This window comes from Herpailurus yagouaroundi, unplaced genomic scaffold (genome assembly GCF_014898765.1).
Source record: "Herpailurus yagouaroundi ecotype Mexico unplaced genomic scaffold, PumYag 139, whole genome shotgun sequence".
NCBI classification, from domain to species: domain Eukaryota; kingdom Metazoa; phylum Chordata; class Mammalia; order Carnivora; family Felidae; genus Herpailurus; species Herpailurus yagouaroundi.
The window spans coordinates 73,696,782-73,717,969 of NW_024412394.1; the positions used below are offsets into that span (position 1 = coordinate 73,696,782).

General features: G+C 40.9%; 1 protein-coding gene and 1 long non-coding RNA gene across 5 annotated transcripts in view; one reads left to right on the forward strand and one right to left on the reverse strand.

The window, feature by feature from the left end:
• Window positions 1-10,366: 10,366 nt before the first annotated feature.
• Window positions 10,367-12,695, reverse strand: LOC121029943 (uncharacterized). 2 transcript variants are annotated; one of them, XR_005789994.1, is made up of 3 exons: window positions 12,582-12,695; window positions 11,321-11,398; window positions 10,367-10,660 (listed from the first exon to the last, which is right to left on the reverse strand). It is a non-coding gene; the product is annotated as an uncharacterized LOC121029943 (long non-coding RNA). The 2 variants fall into 2 exon arrangements; XR_005789995.1 differs by lacking the exon at window positions 12,582-12,695 and adding an exon at window positions 11,943-12,297.
• Window positions 11,461-21,188, forward strand: part of DSE (dermatan sulfate epimerase) — an 83,664-nt gene continuing 73,936 nt past the window's right edge. The window contains exon 1 of one of the 3 annotated variants that reach the window (XM_040474432.1): window positions 11,461-11,566. The gene's annotated coding sequence lies outside the window, so the exon portion shown is untranslated. Of the gene's footprint in view, window positions 11,567-11,812; window positions 11,902-12,421; window positions 12,793-21,188 lie in introns of those variants that run through there. The other 2 variants (XM_040474431.1, XM_040474430.1) reach the window with 2 other exon arrangements.

Consider the following 21,188-nt stretch of genomic DNA (forward strand, 5'->3'; position numbering starts at 1 on the left):
AGAGATTTTCAAACATTACCTTGCAGACTGGCATGAACTGGCTGCACAGCAGCAGATTTATCTGGTGAGATTCTTCTAAGATATGACTCATGCCCAAGGAACAGGGTGGGCTCAGAAATATTTTTTTAAGTTCCTCCAGTAATGTTGGTGAATAGCCAGAGAACCATAGCCCAGAGCATCAGAGAGAAATGTAGCTCCTGCTCTCATCTTGTGAACTTTACACTACTGTCTAGAGTAGTGCTGTCCAGTGTGGTAGATGGTAGCCACTAGCTATGTATGGCTTTTGAGCAGTTGAAGTGTGGGCGGATACTTGGAGACTTCAAAGACATTTAAATTTATTTATTTATTTATTCATTCATTCATTCATTCATTCATTTTGAGAGAGAGAGAGAGAGAGAGAGAGAGAGAGAGAGAGAGAGAGAGAGTATGAGCAGGGAAGGGACAGAGAGAGAGGGAGAGACAGAATCCTAAGCAGGCTTCTCACTGTCAGTTCAGAGACGGACTAGGGGCTCAATCTCACACACTGCAAGATCATGACCCAAACTGAAATCAAGAATTGGATGCTTAATGACTGAACCACCCAGGCTCTCCCAAAGACATGTTGACATAACAATATTTTGAACATATTGGGTCGTGCAAAAATTTTATAAAATCTTATTTCAGCTGTTCCCATTTATTTATTTATTGTATATAGACGACATCACAAAAGTGTTGTGATTTTTTTCTATTAAGATTTTACTTTAAATAATCTCTACACCCAATGTGGGGTCAAATTTACAATCCCAAGATGAGGAGTCTCATACTTTACTGACTGAACCAGCCAGGCACCCCTCCCCTTTTATTTTTATTCTTTTAATGTTTATTTATTTTTGATATAGAGAGATAGAGTGCGAGTGGGAGAGGGGCAGAGAGAGAGTGAGACAGAATCCAAAGCAGGCTCCAGGCTCCAAGCTGTCGGCACAGAGCCTGACTCAGGGCTCAAACCCATGAAGTGTGAGATCATGACGTGAGCCCAAGTTGGACGCTTAATTGACTGAGCCACCCCCCCTTTCCATATGTTAATGTAGCTACTAAACTTTTAAAATTACGTATGTGGCTTGCATTATATTTCTGCTGGATAGTTCTGATCTGGAAGTCATTTGTCCCATGGCTCAGGAATTTTGAGTCATAAAATTCTAAAGTTCAAGGACTCTTGTAGATGATACAACCCTTTCATTTCATAAATGAGGATACTGGCACCCAGGTGGGTGAAGTGACTTATTTAGGTCACCTGAATTGATGGCAGAGCCAGGATGTTCCTGAATCCCATATACCTGGATCCCTGTCCAGTGCTAACTTCTCTCTCCCCTGCTGCTTGTGTTTGGCTGCAGTAGCTATACTGAGTGTTTCAGGGTTCCTATAAGTCTGGGGCATAGAAAGTTTCACCATCCATAGCCTCTATTGCTGTCTCTGCTCATGGGCTCCTGTCTGCATAGGTAGTGCTTCCAAAATTCATTACTAAAGAGTCACATTTTGGCCTTAAGTTACTATCTCCCCTTTTCACCATTTCACATTAATTTCTAGTTTTGACTCTACACGGAACTGTGGTTTTAGTGATGTCTTGGTATTTTTCCAAAGTATGGCTCAAAAAACTAACAAACAAACAAAAACTGTCTAGCTAATTAAGAAGTGTGAACTTTAGAAATTCCTTAATAATGTTTCCCCCCCAATGTCTATTACATCCTGGTTTTCTCTGGCATCCACAACACAGTGTTTCTTCTCTTTCCTTCTCCGGTGCTAGTTCGTTCTTCAGAAGGGTCAAGTGCTGATGGGTGGTGAGCCACTCCCTGGCTCTTGCCCTTTAGACATAAAAACAAGTTGTTTTTTACATGGCATCAGCAGAGACTTGCTTGTATAAGACTTTTTCTAAAAGGCAAAAACTATTTTTTCCTTTTCTCTCATCCTTTAATAAACTATTTGAGAATTTTAAGAAAATAATATTATTGGTAGCATCCAAAATATTTCTAGAAACCTCCCCCCCAGACCCCCATAGGAATATTTGCTGTTCTCAATGGTACATTCCAGGGATCTACTTCCCTGGATGATTCCAAGGCTGTTGAGATCCATGTATGTATGAGTCCAAAATGTATGAAAATCCACTTATGTGTGTCAAAGTTAGTGAAGATGAAAAGAAATACCTGGCGGAGGTCTTTGCATTTTGATGAATATCCTTCTGGATTCCTTAGATTTAAGCTTACCTGTCAAATATAGAATTTATAGAATAATCAACCCAAGTCACTGATAAATTAAAATGCCCCACATAAATAAGAATATGTGAATAAATCTGGTTTCAGGATTTCTCAGGCCTAGGTCACAAAAAAATTTCTAGTTTCAGTACTTTTACTGTCTAGTTGAATTCTTGCCTCTGGCAGAAGGCAGGAGAGTCTTCCTTGCCTGACTCCAAAGTCCTGTCTGTGTCGAATGTAGCAAAACTTTCTGATCATGACCCTCTTTCTCTCATCGCTTACAGGAGTCTTTTACTGCTGCTGATTCTTTCTGGCCATAAAGATATTTACTCAGTGAAAAGAATGAAAATAATAATCAATAGATGACATGTTTAGAGATCACAATGTCATCACCATACTACCATACAAATATTTATAAATGGAGGAGGTGAGAAGAGTTTTTAAGTCTCTAGCTTTGTCAAGGGGAAGAGCTATTCTTTAGTTACTAAAAACCTGAGATGAGGTAGTGAGGGAATATGGTGGGTGTAGTCTGGGATGGGGTGTCTTTGGAAGTATCCTTCCCAGTGGCAAGAACTGATGACTCATGATCATCCAGGTGGATCTTGTCATTTGATGAACTTCTCATTTGATGAATTGAATGATTTCTAAGCTATAGGGAACCCCCGGTGCCTTACAGCTCTAACTCTTGCACAATTTATTGGTGTGCTTCACAAACACATAATCTTCCTGTTAGATCTATGTGGCCCTTGGGAAAATCATAAAGGCCCTTTAAACCTTACCTATTTACCACTGTTTCCTTCTCTTCCGGCCAGTATGAGTAGGCTTCTAAATGCCACACGGTATTTGTTTTTAAGCAAATTTGACTTCTTGTTTGGGTAAAGCATCAAGGTATCTTCCTATATGTTTAATGGCCAGGTTTACTAGAGTTGGAAAGAATTCAGAAGACTTTGTTTCAGTTTCATATTTCTTAGAGGACTGTACCCTTAAACTCTAAAAGTAAACATGAGAGATATTTTCTTCACATACAGGATACACCCAGTGCAGTGTTTATAAGCTACAAGTTGCAATCTATTTAGTTGGTCTTGAAATCTATTTAGTCAACCAGAGTCTGTTTTTAAAAGAAATACACTAGGGGCGCCTGGGTGGCGCAGTCGGTTAAGCGTCCGACTTCAGCCAGGTCACGATCTCGCGGTCCATGAGTTCAAGCGACGCGTTGGGCTCTGGGCTGATGGCTCAGAGCCTGGCGCCTGTTTCCGATTCTGTGTCTCCCTCTCTCTCTGCCCCTCCCCCATTCATGCTCTGTCTCTCTCTGTCCCAAAAATAAATAAACGTTGAAAAAAAAAATTAAAAAAATAAAGATGCAGAAAATCTTTGAAAGCTAGTTTTTGAGGGACTTGTAAACAGAGGTGACACCATTAGCCCCCTTCCAACAGAGTATGGATTTCAGAGTAGATGGATCAGTTTGATGTTAACTCTCCAGTTGCTTTGTGACCACCAGTATGGATATTTAACATATTCATATGTGTGAAAATGTTGCCATCAGGGTGCCTGAGTGGCTCAGTCGGTTAAATGTCTTGATTTCGGCTCAGGTCATGATCTCATGGTTAGTGTGGAGTCTGCTTGGGATTCTCTCTCTGTGCCCCACCCCCCGCCATGTGTATTCTCTCTCAAAATAAATAAACATTAAAAAAAAAAAGGAAATGTTCCCACCTTAGCCTTATCAGAACAGAATTCTAATTAAGCCAACTACTCAAATATTTTTTTTTAATCTTTATTTATTTTTGAGAGAGAGAGAGAGAGAGCACGAGTGGGGAAGGAGCAGAGAGACAGAGACAGAATCTGAAGCAGGCTCTAGGCTCTAAGCTGTCAGCATGGAACCCAATGCGAATCTCAAACTCACAAACTGTGAGATCATGACCTGAGCTGAAGTCAGATGCTTAACTGACTGAGCCACCCAGATGCCCCTCAAATACTATTCTTAATAACTCTCCTATTAAACCCTAGGACTATTATGGAGATTTTTAGTTTTCATTCATTAGTTACTTGTCTCTCTCTGATGAGTTTGAAGTTTTTAACTGTTGAGTTTTTAACTGTTTCATGTGCCTGGAAGAGAAAAGAAAAAATATCAAGGGGTTGTGTTTTCTACTTTTATGTGCTAACTTTTGTGCTGACATAATTAAATTCACTGGTCATACCTCTGGTGATTTGAGATATTTTAAAACTTCATTTGTATACAACTATTATTATAAGTTTGTGAAGGAAGTGGCATCTACAGTTTTAGCCATTTATGTCCTCGTATCAAAAGAGAATTTAAAATTATGGGGCGCCTGGGTGGCGCAGTCAGTTAAGCGTCCAACTTCAGCCAGGTCGCGATCTCGCGGTCCGTGAGTTGGAGCCCCGTGTTGGGCTCTGGGCTGATGGCCCAGAGCCTGGAGCCTGTTTCCGATTCTGTGTCTCCTTCTCTCTCTGCCCCTCCCCCGTTCATGCTCTGTCTCTCTCTGTCCCAAAAAAAATAAATAAACGTTGAAAAAAAATTTTTTTTAATTATATAACTCAGAACATAAGTTTTAATACTAAGAAATACTCATAGTTCCTTTATTTATATGGTTGAATGACCTTTTTGAGATTTTCTAAATACAGTAAAACCTTGGTTTGTGTGCAGAACTTGTTCCAGAAACATGCTTGTAATCTAAAGCACTTGTATATCAAAGCACATTTCCCCATGAGAAATAATGGAAACTCAGATGATTAATTCCAAAAATTAATTCCAACCCAAAAATATTCATATAAAATGATTACAATACTGTAATATAATACAAATAATAAAGAAAAAATATAAACAAAAATAAATTAACCTGAATTACCTTTGAAAACTACCTTTATATGAGGTCATAAAGGTGGGGTCATAATCCCATAGGAGTATTGGCCTTAGAAGAAGAGAGAAAGAGCTCTTTCTATACATGCATGCCCCAAGGAAAGGCCACATGAGGACACATGTGAGAAAACAGAAAGAGAGCTCCCTCAGAAACTGAACTTGCCAACACCTTGATCTTGGACTTTCTAGCCTCCACAAACTGTGAGAAATAAACTTCTCTTGTTTAAGACACACAGTTTATGGCATTTTGTTGTGGCAGCCCAAACTGACTAATATACCAAGTAATGCTGATGCTGGTGGTCCTTAGACCACATTTTGAGTACTACTAGCATAAGCCACATCCTTCAGGAATTCTGTTTCAATTTGTCTGAGGGTAGTGCAGGACGTTATTTTTTAATGTTTCCTGGGTGATTCTGATATATAAATAGGACTGAGAACCACTGATCAAGGCCAATTGCTTTAACTTACAGCTAAGGACACCGAGACTCAAAGAGGTTAAGCGGTTTGCCCTAGTTATCATGTATGCTATTGCTGAATTTTCCACATTTATAGGAGGAGAAAAAATTTCTTCTGGGGTCACATGCTGGATTGTGAAAGATTTAGTCCTAGAACTCAACACTCTCCATTTCCAGCATTGACCCATTCATTTCCCCCCAAACGACTTTAATTTGTTTAATTCAGGCAGATTCACTTTAAGTGGCTTTTTCATTGCAGTACAATCCAAGAATGTTGTATTCTGTGTTCTGTGTTCCATAATAGTTGCTATTTGTTGACACATGCTTAATGACTGATCATAAAATGTGTGTGTGTGCATTATGTATACACATATGTGTATAGATGTACATACATGTGGCTGATCTTCACACTGTAGTGGTAATCTGCCCACTATGAATAGAAACATTGCCATCTAGCATTATCCTTCTTATATAATAGCAGGAAATGTAGACAATTGATTCATGCAATAAGAACATGAAAGTTTGTTAAAACTTTTGAACGCCTTAAAAATTCCAGGTATAGTGAGGTAATGAGGATAAATGACTCAAACTTTATTGAGGTAAAACTTTACTGAGGTTAAACTTTATTGAGGATCTCACCTCAAGGTCAGGAACTTGGTTAGATAGCAATTGTTAAGTAGGTGGTGATGAGCATATTTCACCCACATGTCAGTGGGAAATGTAACATACAGCATCTAGTTTAACAATGCTTAAACAAAGGGTGCCATCCACTTATATTTATATTTGAGTAGACATTTGATTTTCTCCAAAAATAAAGCTTATTTTTCCTTGTGCATCCACATTTTGTTAATAGAAAGAATGCAAATTCAAAATTTTAAATAAATTGCCACAGCTCATGTAGAATACAAGAACCTCAAAAGGAGAAGTTAGTTACATTTTCTTGGCCAATGATGCAGCATAGAGAAGTGAGAAAAAGAACATGTAGCCAGGAACCAGGAGGCCTGACTTCTTTTCCCATCTCTACCAGTAATTAGCAGGAACTGGCAATCACCACCTATGCTAACCTCAGTTTCTTTGGAAAATGAAAGGGTTGACATATGATTATTCCAAGTGTTCTTCTTTCTTGCATAGATGATTAGTGCTTCTAAGAAATGCTGGTTCTCTGTTAGACTTTAGTTGGGTTTTTAAATTTTGCTGTTTTAGCATTTTTTAAAAACACCAGTATTTTTCCATTTGGCCACGAAGAGCAAAAATGGCCACTCCAAAATGGCATTATTTATAAAAATGATAAAAACTAGAACTAGAGGAAACAATCTGTTCTTTGGAGTTAGGTTAGAAAAAAGGTATAGAAAATGTCATTGGATTACATATTTAGGTTTAACATCAGCAAACTGGCAATTATTCCTATTACCCAAAAGATCATCTGAAAGATACTATAAATGCAAAACAGCCAATATTTTCTTTGCTTAATACAGTTAATCTCATTGGCAGAAGACAAAGTCCTGAATAGCCTAGCTGTTAAATGTTTCATTGTATTTTATTATTTTTTAGTACTTGGGCAGCAGAAACTTGAAACAATCTGAAAACAACTAAACTAGTTCAGCCAATACTGAAATCAAGTATTACTTCCCCAAGCTGCATTTCCAACAATAGTACTTAGAAATAAATATATTAGTGAACTGGTTATAAATAAAAAGCAATCTTCACAATATTGTATATAATTATTAAACCAGTGCAAACGTGGTGAATTAACATCTAAATCTAATGCTTCCTTTGGTTCAAGTGCCCATTTAGTAACTTCTGCAGAACGGTGGTTCCCAAATTTTCTGTATATTGGAATCACAGGGCTTTAAATGCCCCAATCACTATGCTTTGATTAGTCCAGGCTACAACCTGGGCATCAGAAGTTCTCAAAGCTCCCCAGATTGTTGTAAATGCTATGGAGCATCGGTTCTAACTTTGGCTGCACACTGGAACCATCTGGTGTCTTTAACAGCATATGGGATGCTGGGGCTTCATCCTACAAAGAATTAAATCAGAATTTCTGAGAGTGAGCCTGAGCATTGTTGTGTTTTAGGTATTCCCCCAGGTGATGCTAATATGGGGTTAGAAATACTATTATGGAACATTGCCAAAGCAATTCCTTATCCTCTTGAATATGTTAGTGTAAAATCCCATAAGGCTTGGCTCCCAAACTAATGTAAATCTGGCATAATGTCAACAACTTAGAGTAGACTGTGAGTGGGGTGCATGAAGGGAGAAGTTGGGTTATTTCTTGAAATAACACAGTGTAATAGTACTTGGACATTGGGCAATCAGATTCCTGGGCTATGAACCTGTCCTCAGAACCTTCTTAAGGCAATTCTTCCTTAATTGCACTTTTCTAGAAGAAGCCAGAGTTTGGTAAAAAGAAGATTAAATACTGTCCAAGCTCCTGCTATAAGGAATCACCAAATTAAATCAAGCCTCAATAAACATCCATTTTCTAAGCTTTCTAAACTCTAAACATTCTTTGTAGTTCTCAAAAGCCATGCTTAAGAAAAATATTAAATACTTAAACTACTTTTGGTTCTTTTCATGACTCAAAAAAATAAACTTAATTTCAGTCATTCACGTGGCAAGTATCAATAATCATTTGTTTAATTTCAGAGAATAGTGCTGTAACTTAGTAGGTGTATGGGACACTGTGGGTGGTTTAAAACAAATCAGTCAGTGATATAAAAATCATCTATTTCAAAAGTCGGTTGAGAATGGAGAAAAACTTTCACCTGAGGACATTCAAACCGTAAGTGGGGTTTTAGATATGAAGTTAGTACAGGTCAAATGATTTAGTGGAAAGAGCCTGTATTTGACACCAGAAAACTTAATCCTATGTGGTCTGAGCCATTTATAGCTTGGGAAATTCACTTCCACTTTCTGAGCCTGTTTCCACTTAAATGGGCATAGTAATGCTGACATCAATGCCTGTGAGGATAAAATGAGATACATATGGAAGTGGCTGGCATACTTGATCTATTAGAAGATTGTGAAGCCAGGAGATACGTACCTGTAGAAGAATTATATATAAAAGCCTTCAATTGTGACTGAGGATGGAGAAGGTGCCACTCAGTTATGATTAATAACATAGGTAAATGTTTTGTTTTACTGATGGAAACTAAGTTCAGGAAGCTTGAGTCCTCTAGAGGTGAAGCAGTAGCAAGAGAACAGTCTAGGTAATGGAGAGGGGGCAGGTCGGCACTGGACAAGTCAGGGAGACTGCGGGCCTGAGTATGGGGGGTTGGCATCTGGTGGGTGTCTTGGCCAGCACTGAATGCTCAGAAATGGGAAACTGAAGACTATTACTAAGTACACCTCAAGTGCAGTCAGGCTAGAGCAAACCAAAATGATCATACCTTTTCGGTGACTCAAGGATGAATCTTTTAGGTGTAGGATAAGGCGGTTTTACAAATAGATTAATTTGGCCTCAGGGAGGAAACAAAGAAGCATTTCAAGGACTGAGGCAATTGTACAGTCACGGACCAGCTGGCTGGTTAGTAAAACCTAAAGGGCAAATTTCAGTTTAATGAATTAAACAAGAGAACATAAACCATGTACTTTTAACAGCCCCATAAAATTGGGGTCCATTAGGCTAGAGCCAAAAATAAACTAAGGAGAAAAATATATATAGTTTATTTTGTTTATATATATTTTTTGTTTTGTTCAGACAAAAAGAACATAGAAAGAATGCACCTACTCGAGATAGATGACAAACAGAACTCATTCCTTTTTTCTTCTTTATCATGAAAAAAATAATCCTCTAACCAAAAGAGTGAAATGAACATTGTAAGAGTTTGAAAACTTAGGTGAAGAATCTGTGAGGAAATAACCTAGTTCTATAAAGCTTAACTTCTCGTCTCCAAAAATTACATCTCAGCCAAGAGTTTGTAAATAATCACTTTCATCTCAAATCAGCACAGAGAGAGATGAACAGTAAAGGACCAGAGATGGAGAAGTAGAGTTCCAATTTTCAAAAAAGAAGCCGCGAGATTCCTGAAGCCAAGACAAGGGGCTTTTTACAGATCTTGAACAAAATTAACAAACCAATTCTTAAATGGTATCTGGGCACTTAGAAAAGGAAGAAATCCAGAAGGTAACAAGAATTCACTAAGTAGTTGTCTCTTTTTGACAATATTGCTACACCAGTAGAGCAAGGACATCTAATAGACAAAACACATCTGTTGTTTAAGCTGTATCTGGGTGGTAGAAATTGCTTTTTCCTAATCTGTTGGCCTGGGTAAGGGTGGGTAACTTGTACTAATTTCCACAAAGACACCACTCACACATGCACATTAGCTGCTGCTCTGGGACGACAAAAGAAAATATAATTAAGTAACACATGGATTCTCCATTGATGAGAATATTCATCAACAGTGTGCTGATTCAGTGTCAGTTGGCAGTGGAAAGTGCCTGGGAATGAGGACTTGAATGATGACACGGCACAGACCGAATTTGCAGAAGACAAAATTGGAAGGTAGAATTACTCAATTACATCAGTGATATTCAACATGTCAACAAGCTAGAAGAAGAGACCTAACTTAGCACAATCGAACTTAATGGAATCAATCACATGTTAAGTGATGAACACCAGCAATGATGAGTATAGGTCAGGAAGGTGTGTTTCTGGGCAGTTGTGAAAAAGACGACTGCTTCAGAATTTTAGTGGATTGTAATATAGGAGTCATCAGGGTAATACTGCTGCCATAAGAGCCCACAGGATTTACTTGAGGAAATACCGTAATTAGAACAAAGCCATTAACCATTTTTTTACTCTGTGTTATTTGGGATGAAACCTTGAATTTATTGTTGGGGTCACATTTTGAGAGGGACGATGACAAAAGAAACTGCCTTCCAAGAGCTTTTCAGAAAGGTTGAGGAAGAGCTGATGGAGTTGGTAGGTACCCAGGCACACTGAAGCACTCTTCTGTGGAACTGATGTGCCAGATGCTTCCTGGAAAACACCAGAATGGCAGATCTTTGAGGCCTGTTGTATGGGGTGGGGGGTGGGGTGCAGGCTTTGCAAGAGTAAATGTAATCCAGAAACAGATTCCAATCAATTGAAGGCAAAACTGGGGGTGAAGAGGGGAGCAAATGACAACGGGTACTGACACTTTTGAAGAGTTCTAAATCCTGGTTGCACATTATGATTACCTGGGAAGAGATTTTAAATGCTTATGCTTAGATACTACCCCTAGAGATTCTGATTTATTGGTTTGGTATGGAGCCCTCATTAAAAAAGTATTTTTATCAAAGCCCCTCTGCTAATTTAATGATCTAGGTTGGAAACACACTGAACTAGATGACTACTTTGTTGAGAAATTAAATAAATCAAACCAGATGCTTTTTCTAAAGTGTCTCCCAAGTTTGAGAAAATCAGTGGAAATTAACTTCTGGATTACCCTTTACAGCTAGGCACTTTCACAATTAATCCTAATAATTGAATTAATACATTTAAATCCCTTAGCACAGCATCTGGCATGTCGTAACTCTCAAATATTAGCTATTTTTATTGTATCCTCGGTATAACGGTTCAATGGAGGGATTGTATCTCTACATTACAGATGAGGAAACTGAAGCTCTGCAGTCAGTTTTCTAAGGCCTCTGGTAGGAAACTGCAAGATAAGCATTTAAACCAGATTACAGCCAGATCTAAATTAGAAAGTCCTTTCTCCTCAACCCCACAGGTCACTTTTAAACCTTTTGGAAGTTTATGCAAAACAGTGGTTTACCTGTGTGAACATTTAAAAATTTAATAAAACCACTTCCTCTTGACCTGTTGGTAAGTAATCTCTCTTCATATGCATTTTCTGAAAAAGAGAAGCATAAGAGGAGACATCCACTTTTTTTCCCTAATGTGGCCTGGTGGAAACTTCTCTGAAGGTCTTGAGAACCTGCGAGGACCGGGAAATGGAGGTGGCCCTTTAGAGCTCAAACAAAGCACTTGGAAGTGAACGAAGAAAAGACACTGCTCTCAGGTAAAACATCTCCAATTCTAATGAATGAATGGGTAAACATCTGTCACTTTTGTACAGCCTGGCTCTGGTAGGTTTGATTACACGCTAATAGGGAGGGAAGCAAGTTAGGCCTTAGGTCATTTAGAACACCTCCCTGGAGCCAGGTTAGACCAGGCTGCGCTCAGTGGCTGCTTTAAGAAAAGGGTGGAAACTTCTCCAAGGGGGATTGTGACGACGACGACAACTACTACTACTAAGGTTATAAATCCTCCACCTGAAAAAGTGTTGGATAAGAGATCTCTGTCCTCTCCTTCCTACTCCCTCCCTCTCCCCGCCACGCGGGCCTGGGCGATAAGGTAAAAACTGCATACAACTGCTCTGTCCCTGACCCCTTTACCTTTGATGATTAAAATCCGTTCAGTTTGCGGGGTTCAGTGCTTTCGGCTTTAGTGATCTTAAGATCGTTAGTGCAGTTAAAGGGGAGAACTGCGTCTAAGTAGGTGATTTCCTCCCTTACTCTCTGAGAGTAAAACCAAATGCTGGAGGAAAGGAGGAGTAACTGTCGTGGAGAAGGGGAGGGGAGTGGGCAACAGCCCGGGTAGCAAGGTTCTCCGCGTTTTCCTCGATTTCCTTCCCCGGGCTGGACGGAAGCATCAGCTCCTCCCCTCTGGGCCTCCAAAAGTATCTTTCTGTTCGGGGCGATTCCAGAGTCGAACCCGAAACGTGTGGGTCACTTAGAAACGAGAGCAAGTTGGAGCCAAAGAGGCCCGGCAAGGCAGGGGTGCCTGGAGTTGGGGCCCCAGTGGAGGGGAAGGCCGAACTCAGCGCCGAGCCGCGAGTCCCAGGAGAGGAGGAGCGGAGAAGAAGGAGGGCGGGCCGGAGGTCGGGGTCCGGCGGGGAAGGGGGTCCCCGTTTCCCCCTCCCCATCTCGCCTCCCCGGGTTCTGGTGACGTTGCGGTTTCCTCCCTCTAGCCGAGCCTCAGCGCCCGCCGCGTCCCGCCCTCCTCCTCCTCCTTCGCCCACACCCCTCACCCACCCGCCCGCGCGGCTCGCAGTAGCGCCGCCTGAGGCTGAAGCTGCGCATCCCGTGGCGCGGCGCCCACCGGCACCCGAGGCGCGGCGGGCGCGCTGAGGGCTCGGCTCAGAGGGCGCCGGGGGGCCCGGGCGCCGTGGAGTGAGGGGGCCGCGGAGCCGGGGCCGAGGCTGGGGAGGCGACGCCCGGGAGGACGAAGCCGCGGCGGGGAGCGGTAAGCGGAGGGGCGGCGGCGGTCGCCGTTCTGGGCCCCGCGCGGCTCATCTTTCTTCCGGGGTCTCGGGCGGGTCGTAGGGTGCCGGCGGGAGGCGGAAAGCCACGTCCCCTGCCCCGCGCGGAGCGGCGCGGGCTGCGCGCCCGGGCCCTGCGCGGCTGGGCTGCTGGAGGGCGCGCGAGGCGTGGAGCCGGCGCCGTGGGCTTCCCGCGTCCGGGCAGCTCCTAGCCCCTTCCCAGCCCTTGAGCGCCCAGCGCAGAGTCGGCGCACGGTGAGGACCCCGAGATCGCTTTCGGTGCCTCGGCGCCGCGATTTCCCGGCCAGCCCACGGGGCTCCAGCTTCTTCGGCCGGCTGGGTGGCACAGCCTCGCGCCCTGCTTTCCCTGCGTGCCCTGCTAGTTGGGGAGGGGTTGGTGATTGTCGTGTGTGCGGACCCCGGCGCGGGTAGCCTCTCTGTGCGGCTGCGGAAGCCGGGGGAGCCTGTCCCGAGCGCCCCCCCACCTCCCCAGATGCTGGATTCCAGCGCCGCTTGGCTCCCCCGAACCGGGAGAAATTGTGGGTAAACCTCACTCGCAGGCAGCTCCTGGTGGTGGTGGTGGTGGTGGTGGTGGGACGCCTGACTCACAGGCTGGGAAGCTCTGTAAGCAATGCCACATGGGCTCGAGATCTGTCGCGGCTGGAATCCGAGCTAAGTTTGTGACCCGAGAACTTTCTCGTTTTCATCGCTCATTTGAGGCAGCAGCCTCCGCTTAGGCTGGCTGGCTGGCATTAAAGGTTGAAACCAAATCCACTGCTTAAAAGCAGGAGGTGAGCCTAGTTTACCTGGAATTCCTTAGGTCAGGAAGTGACACTTTTAATTTCTAGGGATCTTCGTGTAATGAAGTTTTAAATTTGTTGTTGTTAGTCATGGCTTAGTTAATGATACATTACATTTGAGAATGGACGTTCTCACTTAGAATTTTGACAGAATTTAATTTTTCGGGAGTCCCCTTCAGTTTTTTTTTTTGTTTGTTTTTTGTGTTGTTGTTTTTTTTTTTTTTTTTTTAATGTCTTAGTAAGTGATAACCTCTGAAATGCTATACGTGCAGTATTTGGTAGAATGTTCAGACAGTACTCCCAAAATGGGATCACAAAAATGTAATGCTCATGAAAGAATAAAATACAGGATTATCTGACCATTTGTCTGTCATGTGTTAACTTTTTTCTTTCAAGTTCACCATACAGGCACAAGTCCTTTTATGAAGTGTGTAGGTTAGATGTGTTTTAGTATAAATGGAGAAAAGATGAAATTTAATGCCTCCAGCATCTAGTGACCCCTTTGTGTGAGTACAGCAAAAAGTGCAAGACACTGCTGGTAATTGAGGGGATATACAGAGTTGTATAAGAAACTGCCCTAATTCTCTTGAAGCTTCCAACGTGGAAAGGGAGAAAACATAAATAAAAAGCACCTGAGAGTTTGAGCTTGGGAAGTGTCATTGTCCATTGATGGGCATATCATGTCAGTATCAGTTTCATCAATTTTTGGTTAATTAAATAAAAACAGTGGCCTGCAAAGTACATTTTTACATTCAGATTAATAAGTATTGATAGTACGGTCACCAAATAAAAGGGAGTTCTCCAAAAAAAAAAAAAAAAAAGAATTTGGACAAAAAGGGAAATTTGCAACAAACAGTATAGGCCTTTGCCACCCTGAGGATTATTAGGATTTTGCTGGTTCTGCTGGGTGAAAGCTGTTTAATGTTCCTCCCTCTGAGGTTAGGGGCCTAGTGTGGGAAGACACCTGGTGAGAAGTCAGCTGGGTTGGCCACATGAGGTCAGGACCATTATAGTAACTTATAAAATTAGTCCACAGATTAGCAAATACAGATTTTCAATGAGATTTGTGGTCTGGCTACTCAGTATTTTGCAGTGCTGCCTGGAGGGGACATGGTGGTCATCCATGAAGTTCTTAACTTTACAGATGTCCTTCCTCCTCCAGTACTTGTTTTTGTTTGTCTGTTATTTATTTTAATTAGAGAATGAGAGAGAGAGAGAGTGTGTGTGTGTGTGTATGCTTGCCCTTGAGTGAAGGAGAGGAAGAATCCCAAGCAGGCACCACATTCAGCACTGAGCCTGATGTGGGTCTTGATCCCATGACCCTGGGATCATGACCTGAGCCAAAATCAAGAGTGGGACACTTAGCTAACTGAGCCACCGAGGCACCCTCCCCTGCTGTGCTTTTTTTTTTTTTAAAGATTATTTAATTTCTGAAAAAGTGTTTTGTATCATAGGTGAAAATGCATTCTGCAATTACATAATAAAATATTTATATATATCTTAATGTACTCTTTAGTGGATTATTTTGGTATTTATTTGTATTGCTTTGGATCACACTGTGTTGTGTGAATGATATTACATTATTCCCATTCAGTATTACAATTACAGCAATGATTGGAAAGGAATAAAGGATAAAATATTTAAATTTGCATTTCAGTGTATCAGTAATCAATGTTTTCAAAGGGGGTAAAGAACTAGTAAAAGACTAGCATTTCATCATTGCAGCATATATGAAGTATTACTTAACCATTAGCATGTTTGAGTCTAAAATATAATTGGTATTCTTACTCTTTTTCAACCCTTCCTCCCCAGTGAAACGAGAAATACTGTTATTGTCCTGGGATGTGTTTGTGGCAGGTCTTTGAGGAGGTGAAGAACATCATCGTGGTGGATATTGGTATTTCATTTACTGAAAGGGGCTGGACCTTTACTATTCTGAAGGATTGGGTAGGGCACGTGATGAGGTTCGATGGTCATCAGCCTTCTGAAGGAGTGTGTGCAAACAGAGGACAGAACAGTTCTTGTTACTGAGACTTAGGGTTTTCTCATCTTGGAATGACATTATCTTCCCCTAACTGGGGGTCACCAAATTACCAGCAGATGTTTGGATGACACAATAAAATTCTCCAAACCTAGAATCAGTGCCCAACATAGCAATTAGGCAAGTGTATAAGCCCAGAGTACCATAAAGAGAAATTATTTCCCCATGCAATTCATTTGGTGAGTTAGTAGTGGCAGAATAGGAAATAGAGACTAAAAATCCCAGATTCCTGAGGCACTGATCCATGCGTCCATTTGGTGACAGCAATAATTGGAAATGGATGAATTTCAAAAAGTCTTGCCAACTCTAATGCCCAATTCTAAGAGGAAATTCCCTTTTAAAAATTAAACTCTGCATTAAGTGGATAATATCTTTAATTGAAGTAATTGTTCTTTGAAGAAAATCTGTTACCGAATAAACTCAGTCCCATATTCTGGCCCATCTAAACTTACTGTTTAAGAACTTCTAGTCTCGTATAGAAGATTGGTTTGGTTAGCTCACAGTGGAGAAATGTTACAGAAGAGATTCAAACTAGTGGAATGTATTAGGTCAAGAGGGGCCATTAGGATTAATAAATTCTTGCTTACAAATTCATATGTGTGTAGACAATTGAAGGAACGGAAAAGTCCCTGATAGATCATATGGCTATACTAAAACTTGCATTTAAAATCACTTAGGGGGCGCCTGGGTGGCTCAGTCGGTTAAGGGTCCGACTTCGGCTCAGGTCATGATCTCACGGTCCGTGAGTTCGAGCCCCGCGTCCGGCTGTATGCTGACAGCTCAGAGCCTGGAGCCTGTTTCAGATTCTGTGTCTCCCTCTCTCTCTGCCCCTCCCCTGCTCACGTTCTGTGTCTCTCTGTCTCAAAAATAAATAAAACATTAAAAAAAATTTTTTTTAAATTGCTTAGTACTTTAAAATTTTTTTCAAATCTTATATTTTCATATTTTAGCATAGTGGAAATGGAGAGTGATATAGAGCAGGTGTCTTATCCTCATTTTAGGGATGTGGAAATGAAAGTACTGTGAGGGTAAGAGACTTGTCAATCAGTTTACAAGTAATTAGTGGTCTACCTTAAACATGAGAGGAAACTATGTTACCCATTTAATTCTACTTTGCTCCTTTATGACTCCAAGTGCATGTTATTAAAGACTCTTACATTTCATTTTCCTACAGATCTAGTTTATTATCTCCTTTACTACTCACTACTGTCCAGGGACTGTCAGCTCCTGTCAAATGCTTATGTGCTTTCCAGACTTCTGTACACTGGCTTTTTACAGACCCCCTTCCTACAGCTCCCTCCACTTCCACTCTGGGCTTTGTAAGGATTCCATTGTGGGAATGGAATTCTCTTCTAATTCTCGAATTCCTGCAGAGCCCTAGGCTCACCGCTCAGTCCTCATTAGCTGACTTCAAGTCTTTGGGTGCTTTACCCATGGCGTGGCTTGCTCCTGCCTCTCAAGGCAAGCTCCAGCCTGTTGAGGGTGTGGAATCCAGATCCTCTTTCAGCCGCCCAGAAGAGTATAAACCTGCAGGAGGCAGAGTGTTCGCAGAGCCTGGTGGAGCTCACAAAGGAGAAAAGGGGATGATTTTAATTTGGCAAGAGAAGAAAAGAGAGTTGAAGCCATCTGTTTATTTCTTGAATAAAATAGTTTGTTCAGTTCTTAATTCAGAATAACACTGTGAGTTTTAATGTGTGTTAAGATTACCACTGGATTTCCTTCTAGTTGTTTCAACTCCTTTGAGAGATTCTGTAAGCATGAACTTGGTGTCATCAAATGTTAGTAAACAATTCCTGAAAGAACAGATTTGCCTCTTCAGTAATAGGTAGAAGTATAAACATACTGATAATAAGTGTAGTTTGTTTGACATTTTATATTTGGGAATGGTTATAACCATCAGGTAAGTATGGTCCTGTTTTTAAAAAATAGAAGGCATATATACAGTTAATTAACATATATACGACGTATCCACTGTAGGTTGTGTCCATCTGCTTCCTACTAGACAGGGTCAGGGAGAGTTTGCAACTGAACGTATATGTCTGCATGCCAAAAAAAAATTTTTTTTAAGTTTATTATTTCCTTTGAAACAAAGAAAGAGAGAGAGAACCAGTAGGGGAGGGGCAGAGAGCGACGGAGGGGACAGAGGATCTGAAGCAGGCTCCGTGCTGACAGCAGAGAGCCTGATGTGGAGCTCAAACCCATGAACTGTGGGATCATGACCTGAGCAGACATCAGACTGAGCCACCCAGGTGCCCCCCAACCCCACCAAATTTTTTTCATATTATTTAAGGAATTAATAGTGCCTCTCTTTCCCCCAGTTAATGTGAAAAAAGTAGCAAGATAAACCTAGTAGGATTCCCTGTGTGTGTTTAAAATGGTACACATTGCTCTTTTAATAGAAATTGAATAGGTCCGCAATCAGTTAAATTGCTGTCATTGAAATCTTTCTATTTGAAATACTCATTGCATACGCAGATGGCTTAGCGTTGTAAATTTGTATTTGTTGATTAAATCAATGCTTCTGCATTTTTCTCATGTGTAACAAACTTAGCTACTAAGCAAAAGGCACTTAATGCATGCAGATGTTATACCACAACAAAGTTGAATCAGCATTTCATAACTCTTAAAAGGAATTTGTAAAGGAAATGGGCTTACCAAGCTTGTGGGTCTATAATATTTTTATTGATGAAGTACACAGGCCATATACTGGCTTTACTGTTGGGAGTCTAATGGCTATTGCAAGAAAAATGGGGGTATTTGTTAGCCATTCATGAAGTGGGAGGTAAAAACATTAAGTTGGTTATATAAATTTTAGTGTAAAACATAGTAATCTCCAGATTATGTTGTGAATCTAGCAGGAATTACTCATTTACAAAAGTAACAGACTACAGATTGACACTTTGATTTAGGATACTCCCTGAGGCGCCTGGCTGGCTCAGTCGGTAGAGAGTGTGACTTTTGATCCGAGGGCTGTGAGTTCAAGCCCCACGTTGGATGTGGAGCTTCCTTAAATTAAATTTTAAAAAATTAGGATACTCCCTTAGATTGAAGTATGGAAAGGGTTATTGCATTGCTAAAGTTAGCTTGCATCCAGAAAGTTGCGTCAGTGACAAGAAACTCAAGAATTGCATGATAAAAATCACCAAGTACTTTAAAAGTGTCCCATGCCAAGGTACACTCAACACCCTGACACACCGGGTAGAGCAGCAGTGAAGACAGCCTGGCTGCGGGACAATACTGCTTACCTTCTTCACAGTTCTGACTGTAATTCTTTCTTTTTGAACAGCACTTTTATTGTTAGAGTCTACTGAGAATAGACTGTAAGTAATGGATTTCTAGAATTCCACAAATTCTGGTGAAGAACTTTTCTTGGGGCCTTTGCTGTTTAATGATATCATTCCAGGAGGTACAAAAGGGGCCAGGCTCACCAACCATGCAGCCTGGGGGCCAGCTGCATTTTGGAATCACCTGCAGTGTTTACACTTCTCCCTGGGGGGGAATGGGCCTGGCCGGAAGGAAAAAGTAGCCTGAAAGGGAATGTTGAACAGCTGTTTTCCATCTTCCCTGAAGAAAAAATAGAGGAAATCGACTTACAGCAAGCATCAAGAGGGATTTATGCTAAATACAGGGAAGTTTTTCTGAATGTTTTAACCTTTAGAATGGCTTTCTGAAGGAGGCCTTTGAGTTTTTCTGTGTTTAGAAAGATTTAAGTGAGGCTGTCCTGGAGGGATATTAGCTTTTGTCTTCTCAGGTTCTAAATTTATGAGTTTGGCTCATCTGGATATGAAAAATCATAGGAATTAAAAAGGATTTAAGTATAGGAATATAGAAGAAATGGTCAGTTTTTGTGTTTGAAACACAAGTTGCCTTCATAGTTTCTACTTAGCATTTTTGTTTATTAGAACAAAGTATTTGCTCACTGGCTAAATGTTGATCATGTGTAAGAGTCCCGCAGCCTTTATTCAGGTACACATTATAATATCTGAAAATTCCTCTTCTCTCTGCTTAATCTGTTCTCCCCCAAACAGGTCGGTTTTCCCCACACTTCTTTTTTAATCTAGAAAACCTTAAAAGATTTTGGCATTAGACTCTAGTATTCCATTTGGGCTTTTCAGTAATATCTTTTCTGTTTTTCTGCTCCATTTTTTATAGTATAACTAGACTGTCAGTAGTGGCCACAGGAACATATGGGGCATTCATCAGTTATTTGGTCAAAATACAGAGGTTGCCTATGTCAGAAAGAGTCTGGAAACTTTTCTCATTTACCAGACTTCTTATTACAGTATTTATGGTTAAAAATAATAATGGTATTTATAAAAACAGAATGTGAACTTCGTTTTTCTTTAGGAAGATAGAATCTCCAAGAGAATTGATTCTGTGGTGTCAGGCCGGTGGTTGTTTTTTCTCAATATTAAAATTAGTCCTTAAGATGTAATTATCTTAAAAGCAGGTTCATTTGGATGCGACATTAGGTGTTGGAAAAAGCACTCTCAGCCATTATTGGGTCACTGGGCAAGAAGTGAAGCCCAGCAAAGTCAGTGTCTTAGGCAATTGGAATTAAGTGTTTCAACTTACTTTTACAGCCCATGGTTTTAAAGCAGTTTTGAAATGTTTTCACCATGACCCTTTTCAAAGACAACTCTGATTCTTGGAAGCACTGAAAAACCTGCAGAGTTATCTTAGGTACAAGTGTCTTTTTGCTGGCCCCTTTGGTGGTAAGGTTAATTTCTTCTCTCCCTCCTTTATCTTTACTTTTAAGTCTTCCACAAGTTAGAGCCTATTGATTCTACTGAGAAACCCAGTAGAAGTAGAGAGCAAAATAAGAACCAATCTGTTCCTTTTATGCAATACTCCCAATTTGTCCTTTCTTAAACATTAGTGTGAAATTTAGGGGTGCCTGGGTGGCTTAGTCAGTTAAGTGTCCTACTTCGCCTCAGGTCATGATCTCACGTTGGTTGAGTTTGAGCCCCGTGTTCGGTTCTGTGCTGACAGCTCAGAGCCTGCAGCCTGCTTCAGAATCTCTGTCTCCCCTCTCTCTCTGCCCCTCCCCCGCTGGCACTCTGTCTGTCCGTCTCTCTCTCTCAAAAATAAACAAACATTAAAAAATGTTTTTAAATACTGGTGTGAAATTTTAAGCACCTCTGTTTCCTCTGAGAAAATCAGCATTGTTCAGATTGGATTCATCACATGTTAATAACCATGTGCTATGTTTGAGTTCTAGGATTTTCACCGTTAACATTTTTAGACTTACTGTGACTTGTATAGAATTATTCCATATAAGATTCAAATTAACTAATAGTATTTTGAGTATCTGCTGTAGGAACGTGGGAACTTTACAAATTCAATTTCACTTCTACTTGTTGGATTTCATCTTCCAAGTTTCAGGTTAAGTTGGTCCACTCAGTATCTCTTTCTTGGGGAAGCAATGTGTATAGTATTTATACTACTAAATTGCCATAAAATGATAAATCCTGTGCCTAAAGAAGCTGAATTGAGCTGGCAGCATCAGGGTGGTTATATAACAGATCCTTCTTTGTGT